This window comes from Sphaeramia orbicularis, chromosome 3 (genome assembly GCF_902148855.1).
Source record: "Sphaeramia orbicularis chromosome 3, fSphaOr1.1, whole genome shotgun sequence".
Taxonomy (NCBI): Eukaryota; Metazoa; Chordata; class Actinopteri; order Kurtiformes; family Apogonidae; genus Sphaeramia; species Sphaeramia orbicularis.
In genome coordinates this window covers 5,308,062-5,326,655 of record NC_043959.1, presented here as the reverse complement: position 1 = coordinate 5,326,655, position 18,594 = coordinate 5,308,062, and the positions used below count along the sequence as shown (strand labels likewise).

The following is an 18,594-nucleotide window of genomic DNA, read 5'->3' as shown; positions in this document are numbered from 1 at the left end:
TTCTGTCATGTCAAAGGCAACATTATCATATTCTTGTTGCCCGGGAAACCAGCGCCGAGAGAGACAACGACTTAAAGCCTTGATGGTGTTTGAAGCTGGTAAACATGAAAGGTTATCCACTGTGAGGTGAGAACTGGAATCCTGACACTTACAGGGTCTTATTGTTGAAATGTGAGATTTTTTTGAGAATTCCCCCCCTGGGTTTGCACATTAATAGATTAAGTTCACTGAAATTAGAACATGGCTAAGATAGCTATAGAGGTAACATGTCCAATTTGCCCTGAAGCCTGAAGATTGAGTTTTAACCCTGGCATTGTTGCCTTTTGTGTCGACAGAGCATGAACTGCCAGCATTCAACATATTCCACATTTGATACGGATGCAAGAGAGTAAACCAACAATTATTTACACACGATATCGCTGACTACCTCAAAAAGAATTCTCCTCACTCTGGGGTTTATAAAGTTTTTATAACAGACTATTGCTGTACAATGATAAAAACCTCTTATATTCTTTTATTAGAAAGTGACACAGTCCTAAATATCTTAATTTTTACATTGCGTCTGTTGTAGAAACCTAATGAATATAAAAATTGTTCATTCTTGTGGTTACATAACACAGCTGTGACTCAGAGAGATATTTTACATTATGTCATGGCATTTTATGTCATATGTAACCATATAATAACCATATTTATTTATATTAGTTATTTTATTCAATATGAATAGGAAATAAGTGATGACACATCACATGTTCATGTTAGGCAGATGTATGGATTTTCAGGATTTGCAGCAACAGTTTAAGTTTTTAAAATGTTAAATGTCTCTAATTATGAAATTATAAGTTTGTCATAATAATGTGCAAATATGTAGTATAACAATGAAAATATTTCATGTGAAAATGTCATAACAGTGAAATATCTTGTTATTGTGAAATTATCTTACTATAATGTGAAAAACACATTGTTATTGTCTTTGTCTAACCTGGTAGCAATACATTTGCACATTCTACTGAATATTAATAGTAAACAACTGACAAAAGTCTTAGTAAACAAGAAAATACTCAAAAGTAATATCTTCCAGTTTATACCATGCAAGGATTTGCTGGACTGACATATATTTTAAAAATATAAATTGTCTATAGTAATTAGTTTGTTTGTTTGTTATAATAATGTGAAAATTTCCTTAAAAAAAAAAAAAAAAAATCTTAATTAGATCATTAAGATTTCTTGTTATTTTGTGAAAATATCTCAATATAATGTGAAAAATCTTTCTGTAACAGTAAAATTTTCATAGTGTAATCTGATGCTAATCCTTTTGTCTTATTCTGACAACTGACAACAACAAAAAAAGTTGCATATTCCAGTTGATCAAAGATTTTGCTGACTTGTTTTGTGTTTTTCTAATGTGATAGTAAAAAAATATACCATATACCATACTTTACTAAATATTAATTAAAAAAACAACTGATTAAAGTTACACTCAACAAAAGAGTGAATAATTACATTTTCTAGTTGTTGCAGATGAATGCAAGATTTAAAAAAAATAAATAAATACTTATATAGTAATGACAAAAATTTTTCTTGTTATAGGTTTGTATGACATATGGAATAATATAATTTATAACATGAAATATACTGCTCTATCATGATAATAAATGTTCTTTTTCTGACCTTGCAGCAATATCCTTCCATTTCTTTTTTTTTTTAAATATCGACAGGAAACAAGAGTCAACTAGTTTTATCAGATAAAAAAGCAAAAAAGCCACAATCTAAAAACTCACTATTTATGAGGCTCTAAACCCTGGAGCCCTGCCACATCCTCTGCTGAATTCACCATCTGATTGTTTTTTTTCTTCCTGGATGAAACACTCATAAATTCCCGGTTCGTTCAGTGACTCCAGTTCCAGGTCTTTGGGCCGGGCTTTGCCGTGGACTGTGACAGTTCAATCCGTGTGGATCCTGATCCTGGTTTTCGGAACCGCTCCCACTGCTGTTGGTTGTTGGTTACATTGTATCAGTTCCCACACGGTGAAGCACCGCGGCGCTCATACACAAACGGTGAATACGGAGGAATTAACCCGGATGGGTGGCTGTTCGCTCTGGGATTAATCGGCAGAAGATCGCGGAAAAAGACCGGATTTGAGACTGCACCGATAAAATGCGCTGCGGACTCGGCTGTTGTCGTTGTGGACGGCATCTCGAAGTGTGAAAGCAGGAGTCCAGTGAATCGCTGGCCTCCCTCCTCTTCTGCTGGATGTCTTGGGGAGTGCGCTGCCACTGCTTTCTGGTGTTTCACATTTTTTAGAGGCTTTATTGTAATTCAAGCCGTTCTTCTGACTTGTTCTCTTTATGGAGTGCTCGCCGCCATGGCTAGACCCGGGTTTGGAATAAGATTGGCTAGCTAAGTCGGTAAGTTTCTCCATAATTTGTTTTTTCTCTTATTGTTGATATTGCTACGCCTCGCTAGCCATTTAACGTTAGCCTTGCGTGCAAACCAGGCTGGCTAGCTCGGAGCACAGCATGCAGCGGTGCAGCTAGCCAAGGCGGACTGCACTCTGAGCTCATTGTTTCACTGTGCCAGCTAGCGTTAGCGTACCAGGCACATAAGCTCATAACACCCAGCTAGCCAGAGCTCATGTTAGCTTCTTGAACTTTGAGGAATGTTAAACCGCGGACGTGGTACGAACAAGCAACCAGAGAGCTCCAAAATGCATGAAGTACTGAAGTAACAGGAATGGACCACAGTTAGTAAATTATCTGCTCCAGGAAAGTCATTGAAGAAAACCTGATGTGCTGGAATATGTCTGCACTGTTAAAGTCATGTTTAGTATGAGTCCTTAATAAGGCTTGCTTTGGTTAATCAGAGTTAAAGCTGGAGATTCCTCCAGTACAAGGCTTACAGTGGTTCCCAAGCAATGTGCTGGGGACCCCAGGGGGCCGTGGTTTTTTTTTCCTGAGTAACCTATAAATGGGAAATGTGGAAATTTGGTCCCCATCTCCGTAAGGTGAATCAGAAGAGCTTCATTAAATAAAAAAAAATCTGATTCTTCATGTTTCAGATTGTAATTAGTGTTATGGTGGCTCAGATGTTTGTATCTGTCTTCAAGTTTTGGTTAAACTGCTGATAGAGCCGGGTGGTCTAGGTTAAAAGATCATATGACTTGAATCTTTTGAGGTAGAATCAACAGATCCATGATCCTGTTTTTGAATTTTGTTGAGTTAGAATCAGACTTTTAATTTTTTTCTCCAATTTTTCTCAGATTTCTGGAGGCTTAGACTGGGATATTGTCTTCATGTTTGCATCATTTTGTACTGACTTTCTTTCAATATTAGCAATATTGAGATGAAATATGAACAATGGAAAAGCCATCAACATTTTCCTGTGCATACACCTGCATTGTTTCATTAATTGTGGTCAACTAATTTGTTTGGCCATAGTTTAATAATGAACAAAACGTTTCACATTTTCATATTAGCATAACTTTAAAGCAACCACGTTCCAAATTATTTCTACAAATAGCCTGAGATAAACTCACTAGCCTCACTACCTACGCCAGCAGTAGTAATGCTATAAACCCATAGTACTGTAATTAGACTCACCAACAGGACACTGAAAACTAATTCTAGCTGTGTAGCAATGTTTTGACAGTGCTGTACCATACCTATGAAGTGGAGATAATATGACAAAATACAACTGATCTCAATTTAGGATTGGGAGGTCTTCTAGAACGAGTTGATATTCTGAGTAACATCCCTTTAATGAAGAATCAGACATAGAAACAGACACTGTTTACTGTGGTTTCAGACTCTTCTTCAGGGTCACAACATTTTAAATAAACATTCAAAATAATTCTGATAAAATCTTTTTTTTTTAATTTGTGTTTTATAAGACAATACAAAACAAAATAAATCCTTACAAAACCCCAGTTCAATATTTAATCCTAATACTGTGTTTGGTCTGTGCTAACTTTTGTTGTCTTTGTAACATTATGAACAATGTTCCAGTTCAGTCACAACGTCTGATAACTGTTTTTTTGTGAAGTGGTGGAGTAATGGCGGTATAAACTTTGGGTTTACAGGATCCGATGACTGTTCCACATTAAAAATTTGATGAATAGTTTACAGTTGGAAGCAGGTCAAGCTATTTATTTATATTCTCAGTATCAGAAATCGTTTCACTTAATGTTATGGCTGCAACCGATTATTTTCAGTGTTGAGTATATTAGGCTTTCTGTCATATGATTTTATTTAAAAAGGTCAGAGGTTGATGAGAAAGTGTTTCTTAAATGCCAAAGTGACATCCTCAAGTGACTTGATGAAGCTATTCACCTTACTGAGTGAAAGAAGGGAAGAAAATATCTACATGTAAAAGTCTGGAGACAGAGTAAATTTTTTCTTGAGGAATTACAAAAACTGGTTATTGATAAACAAGTACTTTGGCAATCAGTTCAGCAGTCAATACATACTTGATAACTTTTGTGCCAGTGTTGCATGCAATAAGCTTGGGTAATGCACACTATGTAGTTGTATGTATATTGTGAACCATCCACTCAACTATCAGCAAAACTAAGATTATTTCATCCACACACACGTCACATCCACCTTTTTTTCAGCAGCTTGGAATTCAAAGTCTGATCATGCACATCATACTGACATCAGTACAAAAGACTGTAATGAATAAACCGTGTCAAATAGGTTCTTGACATTGATATCTGCCTGTATAAACCCTCATTTTCATTTTTAATATTGTGCAGATCTTTGACTTTAGAAAATGTTGTGTTTCCACTGTGAAGCATAGAGCTGCTATTGCTTTTCTTTCCAGCTGGCTACTTTTTTCAAAGGCAATTCCTCTCCACCTGATTCCTTTCTTTCTTTTTTTTTTTTTTTAAAGAAGTAATTTGTTCTAATCATGTATGGGCGTTGGGGGCCCTTGTAGTTGCGTGTCAGACACATTTTACACAATCTGATAGAGCTGACAGTAAAGAGGAAGTTAGTTGTAAGGCTTTAAGCAGCACATAATAGCTTGCCACTTAGAGATGCACCTCATCATGAATTAAAGCAGAAAATGAACATGAAAACATTGCCTTAAGATAACTGGTCTACTTAAATATGACCCTATTAAATGGAAACCACTGAAACAACTTACGGTAAAAAAAGACAGTATAAATCATTATATCGTATCTGCAGTCTCAGAGTGGATTTTCTCAAGATGTGTAACTCTGAAATCTTTGGAAGTGCAAAGATATAAAAAAAAATGGAACTTTGTGGTATTTGTGCACATTCGGACCGGCCTTCACCCTTTAAAACCTGTAAAACACTAAGATGGATATCAAAAAACAACCATAGGAAATTAGACTTTAACATTGTTTGCCTTTTAGGTCTAGAGTATGAGATTAGTCTAAGACAAGGGGACGTTGTTTGCTTTGGAGAGCGCTTGTCATCTCATAGCTGCGCACCAACTAATGACAAAGAAGGGATTAAGTCGGTATCCCTTTAGGTAGCTGGCAATTCAGAGGCTTTATGGTACCTTACAATATACCCCAACACAATCCATAGAAAAGGTATTTGTCTTCCTTGAGAGTAGCTTATTCTCAAAAACATTGTCACAGTGGACTGTGTGTGGTTTGAAACATCTCATCAAAGTCATCCAAATTATTTTCAGTGGAAATGCATAATACTTGTTACCAAATATTTAACAGTCAACTGGGCCAAGTTGAATAAATGAAAAATGTGTTTGTAGTTGTGGATGGTATTGGATATTATATGCACAAATTCCTGTTCTGTAACCTGAAGTAGTTTATGTTGAGTCAGAATAAGAGAATGTCCTGGAACCTGGTAGAGTTTTGGAGAAAATCTAAGTTATTTGTTTGTTGGACATGGTTATCGGCCACTGTTGGCCTTTTTAACTGCCATTTGCTTCTCTGTACATTAGATGACATCCACCATTGGCAGTAGCTGATGTTAATCCCTTGTTGTGCGAAGGACTCCGTCTCTGGCTCCAGCTTGGTCGTAGTGTCCAACTGGAGCTGATCTCCATCCGGATCAGTTCCAGTAGTGTTAAGTCCAATTAATTATGCTACCAAGTACTGTAGTTGTGTCTAGTGATCCATGTTGTGTACCTCTCTGACGGTAAGTAAGGGTGGAAGCTAAATGATTGCTAGCAGTTAGCATGCTAGGAGACAACATGATGAATAAAATGAAAATGATGATAAAAAGGATTTGCTGTGAGATAAAGTGTTATTTTAACCATTGATATCAGTTCTCAATTTTCAGGATGGGCACTTCTCTCATGAACATACAATTAATTGTCCATTGAAGTGTATTTTTAAAAAAAATTCAAATATCCCCTGGGTTCTAGTTCTTAGTTTAACAGAGTGTTGGAATCAGACAAAATACCAGCCTATAAGTCAGACTTCAGGAACAAAAGGATTCTTTTTTGCCAAAGTTGCTGTGAGTGCTTTTCCATGTACAGAGTCATAAGCCTTCAGCTTAGACATGGTGCAGACTGTGCATAGAACAGCCAATGTGATGTTTCACCAGTCGCAGCTTCATTTGGCACTTGAAAAGCAAAAGCTTCTTAAATAACCTGACATGTTAACTCTGATCAGGAGTGCCTGATAAATGCAGTTGATGTTATTACATGTAAATAACATTTGCAGCACTTGACTGTGTTGTGAATTCATTTTGTGCAAGTGTGTGATGCACTAAATATGTTTGACAGATGTTTGGACATAATCTGAAAGATGTGCTATTGAAAGCACAGTTGTCATGTAGGGTAATGTATTCTATCTGTGAATGTAAAATTGGTGTGGAAAAGCTATTCAGATGCTGAACGAAAACTCCCAGTCCTCAGCGTCAACACAGAACCAGTAATCCCAGTCCTCAACATCAACACAGAACCAATACTCCCAGTCCTCAACGTCAATGCAGAACCAGTATTCCTACATTGTGGTGCACTTCAGAGATGAAAATGTTGAAAAATTGTAACAAACTAATCAATACTTACTCAGCTATACGAGAACAGTTTGGACCATATAGTACATGGCAGCCTGGCAGACCATACAACAGTGGCATCCTGGCTGCAAGATTACATTTTCTATATGTGAACAGTAGCCTTGGAAAATAGAATTTACTTTATTTTTTAGCCTTCCACCAGATGCTGTGCTTGTCAGTAAAGACGTATAATAGGCAAAAGAATATTCTGCAACTCTGCTATAGTTTTATAGCATTGATTGGATGTGCAGCCAGTGAATTGTCAATTACAGCAGAAAAGAGCACAGTTTCAATGCTTGTAGCACAGTTGCTGCTTTGCCAAAGACTGGTGATCCATCTTTTCCTGGGATGTGAGCCCAGGTTACACTCAACTCTCCCCCCACACAGGCTATAAAGATATTGTCAGCTTTTGTGGCGCAGCACAATCTTGAGTGTTGCAGAATTGCTGTCTCATTTGCCTTTGGTTTGAAATATCCTCCTCTGGGTTCTTCGAAAGATTAGTCACACATTTTATGAATAAGTTCAGCCTGATTTTTTTTACGATTCTTGGTGCTTGTAATGAAGTAGCTGCTTCACATTGCATTAGTATGTTTAACACACCTGCTTTCAGTTTTCATTCATCCATTCATATACATGACCTTGTGAATCTTCCATGCTTCACTTGATCCTCACACTGCTGATCCTTTGACTTGTTTAAATGCCTGTATAACTAAAAACCTTTGTAGAGATTATGGAAGCTGCATAGTGATATGCCTGGTTTGTGCACTTAAAGATGTTATCTCTTTTGTTGTGTAGTTTAGGATTTAGGGATTGGTTTAGTCTTAGAGCTGGGTGATCTCACAAATGATTTTAGTTTGACAAATGATCTACTTTTCAGAGAGAATTGACTGTTCATGTCATTAAAGGAGCGGGAGATTTTCGTGACCAATTTTTCATCAAATCTGTAAAACCTCAGTCATAGCCTAAGTATCACGAATCTGTAAGTCTTTCTGTGATTACTCACCTGAATCTCTTGCATTACGGTGAACAATTTCGAAGTGCCATCCACCATAAACAAACCATGTGTTTACAAACAGAGCCGGGAGGTAACTTGGGCATCTTCGGAATTTGTTGCGACGTGCATTTTGGGAAAGAGAGGTTCGTGCAGCCGCCTCCGATACCGACCCCACATTTGTGTGTGTATTTATTCAGGGGTGCACCGCTCCCATAAATAGGCGAGTCGGTCTGTGTTTGGCTCCATCATGTCCATAAAGACATTCTAACTCATCAACGCTATGATCCGGTTCAATGACTGGCTATTCCAGCCCCGGCGTTGCAGCGCGGACAAACTGGCAGCCTTTGGACAGGTGTGGACGGGTGGAACAGAGCAATTAACAGACAATTAATAATTTAACCGAGCAAATTCTTATCGACAATTAATCGTTAGTCGATTAATTGTTTACATCCCTAGCTTGTATGTCATAATTATGCATCAGAAGGATCTTTTGGCCAGATTGCCCAAACCTAAGCATTAGAAATGTCGTGTTATGACAAGACAGAAATCTCAGATGATGTAATGTGTGGGAATTTCCCACAACACATTCAGACTTGAGAGTGGTGGTGGTGAGGGGGAGGCCCTCAGGCATCGTCTTGAATCGAACCGCCATATCCACTGTTATCTGTAATCAAAGATGCTCGATTGTCTCATTTGGATGTTCATCGCTGGTAAACTTTACACCTCAGTCAGATAGACAATGATAGTCCACAGTGAGAATAGAGATTAAAGTTCAATTGAAGCAGCAGTAGGTATTTAAACAGTAGGACTTTTTCATGTGTGCGAGCTGTGTAAAAGTTAGGACTGACTTTTACTGTCCAGTTTCATTTTATTGCTAGAGCACATAGTGAAACTGATCCATTTTAGGTTAAAACATGGTCTCATTAAAAGGCTTCAGTTTCAAAGCAGCGTTGGATCATTGAGATGTTAAGATCCCAGTCAAACCTTTACTAAGCAAGAAGAAATTCTTCATCACTGCAAAGGAAGCTATTAGGACTGCATGATATTAGGAAAACGTGATAACATTATTGAATATTTTGATAATGATATGACTTGCAATATTTGAATATTTAATGTTTTTCTTCACTCGCTGTCAGTATAGACTAATGCAGACAATTAAAAAAAAAAAAAGAAATGCATTGTTTCCATTCCAATATTATTTATATTGGGGAAAAATGCAGCTACACCTTTCATTACTGGCCATAAATCCCCTTTCCCCCTTAAAACATGTCCTGCTACTGTAAACAAAATCAAATTTAAATAAATAAAAACCTGAGAACAACTTAAAGCATTCAAAATTTATAATTCAACATAAATCATTTAACTCCAACTGCAAAGTCTCAACTTAAACTGATAACCTTTTTTCCAACCACTAATTTGTTGAGAAGGTACATTGATTATGTTCATCATATCTTCCATTCCAAATGTTCGTAGAGATTTTCTTGTGATCAGACAAGTAGAGTTGAGGAAAGATGATTTTACCTGCTGACGGTTTTGGCTGTAGTTTCAGCCTTCATCAGAGCTGTCAAACGCTTCCTGGTGTGACTTGACTAAAAACAGCTGATTAGGCCGGGAAACTTTTCAACACTCTCCCGCATACCTGGGACACTGTTCTTCACAAGTGGTGGGGGAATGGAGAACGGACACAATTGGGTCAGGAAATTTTATCTTGAAAAGTTTCACGTCCCGAAACAAGTGACGTTTACCTCATCATGTACCATCCCCATTGGGTAGGAGGTGGGCTTCTGATTGGCCAAATATGTTGACATTCAGTGTGTGAATGCACAGCACATAAAATGTAGGCTACATTTTATTGAAATGTAAGTTAGCTTTGCCTTATGTCTTTCACAAGCATTGACATCGCGATAACGATACATTTTCGATATATCATACAGCCCTAGAAGCCATTCCACAAAAGTAGTCTGATAAAGTAAGTAATTGCAGAAAAAAAAAAACAACATACAACAGCTGAAATACACCTGCAGTAAATATGTTGATCCTGGAACAAAGCAAATGTTTGTTTATGGTTTTGTTAAAATCAGATTTATTGCTATATGTCCCTTTTTTTTTTTTTTTTTTAAACATTTATTTTTTTTTCATTCATACAAAACTTTAAACATCATGAACATCTTGAACATGGCAGAAAAAGAATAAATATATCAATAAATAAATGAAAATAAATAAATAAATAAATATATATATATATATATATATATATATATATATATATATATATATACACACATAAATAAATAAAGCAAAATAAATGCATAAAATGAAAATAAATAAAATAAATCTCAAAAAGATGTGACAAGCATTAATCTGACAGCATTACATAGAAACAGCTGATTAAATAACATAATAAATAAAACTTAGGTATAGAGTTGAAATAATACTATACATGTACATTCCCACATCAAACAAAATGTCCCAATTTGTCACTTACTCACCACCCCTTCATTATCACAACTCAATTAATTCCAAAAACATCTTCCAAATGTTATAGAATTCCGAAGTTCTCTTTTTAACCGTATTTGTCAGTGTCTCAAGCACCAAACTTGAGGTTAAATTATTTAACCAGAAGTCAAAAGAGGGGAGAACAATATTTTTCCAACACAAAGCGATACACCACTTAGCTTGTAATAAACATAAATCAACCATTTTTCTTTCTTTAGCAGATAAAGAGCAGTTTACAGGATAAATGCCCAGTATACATAATTTAGGACACACAGGTATCGGACAAGATGTAATCTGGGAAACATATTTCAACACAGAATTCCAGAATTTTTGAATCTCATCACATTTCCATAAACAGTGATATAAGAACCCTGATGATTATTACACTTGTATCATAAGTCTGGTATATTAGGATTGAATTTATTTAATTGTACTGGAGAGACATAAGTTTGCATTACCCAGTTAAATTGTACCAACCTTAAACGGGTATTGATGGTTCTAGTGTGAGTCATTGAACAAATTGTACTCCATTCACTTAATGAGACGTCTGTTCCGAAATCTTTCATCCACTCTTGTCTCTTACTATCATAATTATCATTATGATTATCTATCAATATGTTATAAAACTGTGATATTAATGTTTTGTCAAAACAGTTCTTAGTAATGTAAGTTTCTAATGTGGACAACGGAGGTTTCTGCACCGAGTTCTTAAGTTGCGCTAGAATAAAACTTCTGAGTTGTAAATATTTTAAAAAGTGTTTCTGTGGAATGTCAAAAGTAGCCTGTAACTCGTTGAATGACATTAGAGTGTTGCCCTTATATAAATCATGTAACTGTATTACACCCTTGTTCGACCATATTTTAAATCCCATGTCGTTTTTTGCTGGGGTAAAAAGATCATTTCCCCATATTGGGGAAAAGTGGGACAGCCCTGAGGAAATGCCCAAAAATTTTTGTACTGTATGCCAGATAACAATAGTATTTTTTACAAAAGGATTTGCAGTACTTTTATTTAATTTTCTCAAGGGGGCAGAATATAAAAAACTGTCTAGTGTCAAATCCCTAGAGGATAATTTTTCAATTTCTAGCCAGGATAAAAAAACATCCTTTGAAAACCAAAACATTGTGGCTCTCAACTGGGCAGCCCAGTAATACCATTCTAGATTAGGTAGCTGTAACCCTCCCCTTTCATATGGTAAATATAAGAGAGAGAGTCTGAGTCTTGGTTTTCTATTGTTCCAGATGAATTTAGATAGAAGTTTCTTAGTTTTAGAGAAAAATGATGATGGAGGGGCTAGTGGAATCGATTGAAAAACATATAGAAATTTTGGTAGTATAGTCATCTTTATAGTATTTATTCTTCCCAGTAAAGATAGAGGCAAAGTGGTCCATCTGGCAATCTCTTCTGAAAGTTCTACAAGCATGGGCTCATAATTGGCTGAGCTGAGATTAGATATCTTCGGGGTAATTGTAATGCCCAGATACTTAAATCCTTCTGTGGCATTTACAAATGGATGAGGAACTATCGGTCTCATTCTCTCGTTTGCATTCAACATCATGATTGAGAATTTTTCTTTGTTCACTTTGAAACCTGAGAAGTTACCAAATTGATTAATCAACTCCAAGAGGGTTGGTATCGATTCTGCAAGATGTGATTAAAACACAATTGTATCATCAGTATACATTGCTATATTATGCTCTGTATCCCTGGTTTTTATGCCATGTATTAAAGAGTGTGATCTAATCCCTATCGCCAGAGGTTCCATTGCTATTACAAAAAGGTGAAATTGGAGATCCTTGTCTTGTGCCTCGAGTTAGCTCAAATGGTTGAGATACGAGTTTATTCGTAGACATCATTGCTGTGGAATCAACAAGTAAAATTTTTATCCATCCCATAAAAAAATCTCCAAATCCAAAATGTTTAAACACTTCAAGAAGATAGGGCCATTCAACACGGTCGAACGCCTTCTCTGCGTCAAGAGATAAAATTGCAGTATCCGGAGATTCTTCACAGGCATGAATTAAATTGAGAACTCTCCTTACATTGTGGAATCCCTGGCGATTAGGCACAAAACCATTCTGGTCATCATGTATAATGATTGTTAGGACCCTTTCTAGTCTCATGGCTAACACTTTAGCAATAATCTTTGCATCAGTATTCAAAAGCGAAATAGGTCTATAAGAGCCACGTTCAGTGGGAACTTTACCTGGTTTTAGGATACGTGTGATCATTGCACTACGAAGTGAAGCGGGGAGGCAATTCGTTTTGAAAGATTCCAAATAAACATCTAACAAAGGGGCTATTAATTTCTCTTTAAATAATTTATAAATATCTATCGGAAGTCCATCTGGACCTGCGACTTTACCCCCTTTCATACTTGTTATGGCCTGTGAGATATCATCCAAATTTACTTCTTTCTCCAATTTCATTTTTGCTTCTTCAGAAATATGGGGAATAACCAATTTATTAAGGAAACTATTTTGGTTTGTCAGATCTAGCGAGCATTCGGAACTATAAAGACTTTTATAATATGAGACAAAAGTGTTGTTAATTTCTACAGGATCTGTGGTTAGTTCTCCTTTTTCATTCCTAATTGAATTAATGGGACTGTCAGACTCAAGCTTTTTTATTTGCCATGCTAACAATTTACCTGGTTTTTCACCCAGATCATAAAAGTATTGATTCAACTTTATTAAGCTATCTTCAGCATTAAGTAAGGAAAGTTCCTCATATTCTGCTTTAAGAGTAAGAAGTTCTTGTTTTGTTTGAGCTGAGTCATCTATAATGGCCACCCTTTCTAATTCTCTAATTTTAGAGTCTAATTCCTTCATTTTCTGTTTGAATTTATTACATTTAGCACTATTGAAACTTATCATTTGCCCTCTAATATAAGCTTTAAAAGCTTCCCACCTCATGGCAGCAGATGTTTGATTTGTATTAATAGAAAAGTAGATATCAATTTGCTCACCTATAAATTTAATGAAGTCAGAATTTTGTAACCATTTAGGATGTAAGCGCCAATTTGTACAGTGTTTGTTTAATTGTATGTCCTTATAAAATAAGGTGACTGGAGCATGATCTGACAAAACAACACTATCATACTTACAATTATCTATGTTATGTAATAAAGAGTATGAAATTAAAAAATAATCTATCCGAGAATGAGTTTTAAATGATAATGTGTAACAAGAGTACTCCCATTTGTTGGGGTTTTGAATCCTCCATGGATCACAAAGATTTAGGTCTTTTATATATTGTTGAATTTTCTTCCTTGTTTTGAGAATGTGAGGTATCTATTCCTGATGAGCGATCAAGTTTCGGATCTAGAGTACAATTAAAGTCACCTGCCAATATTATTTAGCCAGGGAGATTAGCCATCATTAGAAATAAGTTCTCAAAAAATGCTGGATTGTCATCGTTGGGTCCATAAACATTAATTAAATTGATATTTTCATTCAAGAGAGTGCCTTGGACCACCAAGAATCTACCAACTTTTTAAAAATTTTTTTTTATTTATAAAGAGCACTTACAAATGACAATGCCACAGTCTGTTACATTCTTCCTCATACACACACATATATATATATATATATATATATATATATATATATATATATATTTAGACATATGTCGAGGCCCAAAACGGAATCTTTCCCGCTTCAGAATCGGGCCGGCCCAGAATGGAATTCTATTCTAGGCCGGCCTAGAATGGAATCTCTATAGGATTCCAATCTGGGCCGGCCCAGAATGGAATCCTAACTCAACCCAATTCAGAATCAGGCCGGCCCAGATTGGAATTCTATTCTGGGCTGGCCTAGAATGGAATCCTGCTGCTATAATGTTATTTTTATACCATGTTTAATGCTAATGATCTAAATTATTACAAAAATCAATACATGGAATTTGCAAATATGTGAAAAAAAATTGAAACAAACAACATTTTAATTGTAAACTATAATACACTTTATTTACAAATAGAACCTAGTGGTACTCCCCACCAATATATGGTACAGTGAAATCGACTGAAATTGACAATAGTTACTCAAGGTATGTAAGGCTGAAAATGTAAATCGGCACTAATAGACCAAAAATGTCACATTGTTGAATATGCAATCAAACTTGCACTGAAGTCTTAGAACTTGCCTGATACTGAATTGGGCCAGGTTGAGTTAGGATTCCATTCTGGGCCGGCCCAGAATGGAATCCTATAGAGATTCCATTCTAGGCCGGCCTAGAATAGAATTCCATTCTGGGCTGGCCCACTTCAGAATCAGGCCGGCCCAAAATGGAATTCCATTTTTGGCCAGCCCAGAATGGAATTCGGGACAGATTCCGTGTTGGGCCTCGACATATATATATATATATATATATATATATATATATATATATATATATATATATATATATATATATATATATATATATATATATCATATCATATCATTTACATATGAAGAGTCACAGATCATCTGAGTATTTCTCCATGTAGCTCTTTCAGATGTTTTTAGACCTTTAGGTAAACATTGGTGAGAACAATTTTCAACAAGAACATTGGAAGCTTTCACAATGGAAGGTTTTTCAAAGACAGAATTCCTGTGTAGCAGTATAATGAAATAAAAAAGGTTCAGGTTAAAGGTCATAGGCAAAAGAGAGAAAAAATAAAAAATAAAAATGTCTAGATCAATAAGACACTGTTTCCTGACCCTTTTCCAAAAATTTAAGAGAAGTCTGGTCTTATAGGTTTGACATACTCAGTCCATTTACTCCAGATTTTGTAAAATTTCTCTTTCTGGACTCTAAGGGAATATGACAGCTGTTCCATCATGTAAATTTCATGAATAATATCGATCCATTCATCTATAGTGAGTAGATGGGGTTTGAGCCAATTTCTCGTAATAACTTTTTTACTTCCAGCCAGGAGAATTTGGACCAGCTTTTCATCGTTATTTCTCCATCCGTCAAACTGAATATCTCCCATATAAACTGTATCAAAAGTAAAACGGATATTCACTCCTATTATATTGTTAATATGTTTGTGGATTTCCTGCCAGTAAGGGATGATGACTGGGCAACTCCAGAAAATATGGTAATGATTGGTGTTGACCATCCCACATCATCTCTGTCAGCTGGAAGCCCCTCCCCCGTGTCCCTTTTGTAAAGGTGTGATAAAAAACCTAGCAACATTTTTCCAACAAAATTCGCGCCAAGTAGTCAAGCAGGTTGAAGTCCATTGTATGAGACATATTCTTTTCCAAGCATCCTCTGTTATAACCAAATTGCCCTCTTTTTCCCACTTTTCTTTTATATACCAGGTATTTTCTGATTCAGAATTGAGTATATTTTTTATATAGTTTAGATATTATCTTAGAACACAGGGATTCTGATACTGACAAAAGGATTTTCAGAATTCCAGTTTCTACTTTACCTATATTTGGTCTAAGAATCTGGTTGAAATAGTTTCTAACTTGAAGATATCTATAGAAGTCATTTTGCTCAAGATTGTGCCTTTTCTTTAAGAATTCAAAACTATGGAATATCCCCTCCTTAGTAAATGAGTAATAATTTGTTAGACCTTCAGCAGTCCACGTCTTAAATCTACCATCAGATCTATTTGGAATAAATTCAGTATCATAAGCACACCATCGCAGTAGTTTAACTGGTTCATTTAAATTACAAGTTTTCATAATTTCAGAATCTACCAACTTTATCATGAATAATATTATTAACATTGAAAGGTATAGAATTGTGTATCAATACCATAACCCCTCTGGAATGGGAAGGGAAGCAGGAAGCTATAACTTTGCCAGGCCATCTTCATCGTACCTTCAACAGATCATCTCTAATTAAATGTGTCTCTTGAATAAAAGCTATTGATGAACCAATTTGTTTGAGCCTAGTAATAACTGCTTAATTTTCACCAATTTTACCATGCCTCTTACATTCCAGGAAGTGAGTTTAAAACACTTAACTGAAGTCATCCAGACTTATTAATATATCAGAACTCTGTAATATCTTGAGAATGTAACAACAAATATCAACATTATGTGAGATATACAAATTAATAAAAATAAAACTTAAAATCTGCCATAGAAAAGTCCCCTTATCTGTCAACCTGAACAAGACAGATCTTCGTTTCCTCCCCCCCTCCCCCTGATCTTCGAGTGCAGACCATTGCCCATACTGATCCAATGTAACCAAGGGAGCAGTTAAACCAAACTGAGCTTTCATTATATTAACTTGTAGAGAGAAAAAAAGAGAAAAAATTATCAGATAGTGGTGTCTCCTGGCAAGAAAGAAAAATAAATAAATAAATCTATAATTATTCCCCCACTAATAAGCATTTATGAAACATAGTTTCCTCATAGAAAAGCAGATTAAAAGATAAAATAGATAGATATAAACTACTTTAAACTGATATGCACAATATACCACTTCCGTAAGCTGAAATTTGGATACTCTTAGGGAAGACAACCGTAATAAAACAAATTGGAAAAATACACCAAAGTTTCAAATTATTATGAATTCTTTATCCTTTCACCTGACCATCTATTGATCAGCAGATATACTGATGTCAAACCACACCTGTTACGGATGAATAAACAGGGATTTTACCAGTCCATTTTAGTTGTTCTGTGTGTCCCCTTTGTTCTGTAATTCGTGGATAAACTTCTCCACCTCTGCAGGATCGGTAAATTCGCGTGTTTGTCCATCCGACGACACTGGGAGCTTGGCAGGGTAAACTGTTCCATAGCGAATGTCCAACGATCTCAGCTGTTGTTTCACCTCGTCAAAACCCCTTCTTTGTGGGTGGAGTTCTGTTGATAGATCCGGGAAGAACATGATCTCTCGATCGCCACACATAACTTTGCCTTTTGCTCGAGCAGCTCTCATCACACGAACTTTATCTTGGAAGTTTAAAAACTTCACAATGAGGACTCTGGGTCTGATGGGTCGATTAGGCTGATTGCGTCCGGGCAATCTGTGCGCTCTTTCGATGATAACTGGTGTCAGGAATGTAGCCGGACCCATTATGTCAGGTAGCCACCTCTCCAGGAAAGCAACTGGATCTGTTCCTTCCATCTTCTCCGGTACATTAACTAATAGCAGTTTGGATCATCGAGATCGATTTTCAAGATCATCCAGTTTGTCCGTGAGGATATTCACTTGTTTAGCTAGCGCATTAGCCTTCTCTTTTTCTGAGTTAACAGTGTTTTCTACGGTACTAATGCACGCCTCTGCTTTATCCATGTGCATCGAGAAGTCTTGTACATCCTTCTTAACATCATGTACTGCTTTCAGTACCACATCAATCTTCATGGCGAAGTCGCTTCTCATCATGTCAAGTCTCTGAATAACATCCATATTTGAAGCATCCACGTCGTCGGCTCGAAGTGCAGAGCTAGCATCACCTGATGGGCTTGAGCTAGCTAGGCTGTTAGCATCAGAGCAGCCGTCCTCTTCTTCAATTGGAGAAAATATTGCTTTGTTCTTCCTTGACGGGATATCACTACAACTTGTTAACAAGCCAGTCTAAACGCCTGATGTTGTTGAATGTGAGGTTACAGGATTATTTACAGGAATTAACTCAAAAGTCGCCAGGAGTTCACCGATAAAGCATGTGCTCAGTTCAGTGCCATAGCCACGCCCCCCCCCCCCCCCCCCATATGTCCCTTTTAATTTTATATTCTGAGAGAAGGCAAATGCCATTCTCTGATGATCATTATTGAATATCCAAAACCAGCAGGCACAGGGAGCAAGTGGAATAAATCATACATAAAAAGAACAGCAGGTCAGTCCCAACAGAGACGGTGTGTGTCCCAAAGCCAGATGATGTGCCTTGAAAGCACACTAAATTGAAATGAGAATAAAGCAACATTTGCAAACAATAATAGTTTTCACTCAGTCATTACAGAAAAAAAATACTGTAATGGTGCCAGGCATGGCATGCTGTATCGTTGCAGGCAGTCTGTTGTTTTTTTTGTTTTTTTTCTTGCCTCCATGCTGTTACCAGGGTGCACATGATACAGATGTTTGCATTGGACATTTGTCTGAACAGTCAGAGAAACGATGTTGTGGCTTTAAACTTAAGTGGATTGGGCCGTCTTGACTG

General features: G+C 36.4%; 1 protein-coding gene across 2 annotated transcripts in view; it reads left to right on the top strand.

Moving 5' to 3' along the window:
- Nucleotides 1-1,984: 1,984 nt before the first annotated feature.
- The window catches only part of znf609b (zinc finger protein 609b), a 226,146-nt gene continuing 209,536 nt past the window's right edge, over nucleotides 1,985-18,594 (top strand). For both annotated transcript variants that reach the window (XM_030124618.1, XM_030124610.1), the window contains exon 1: nucleotides 1,985-2,409. The gene's annotated coding sequence lies outside the window, so the exon portion shown is untranslated. The remainder of the gene's footprint in view (nucleotides 2,410-18,594) is intronic.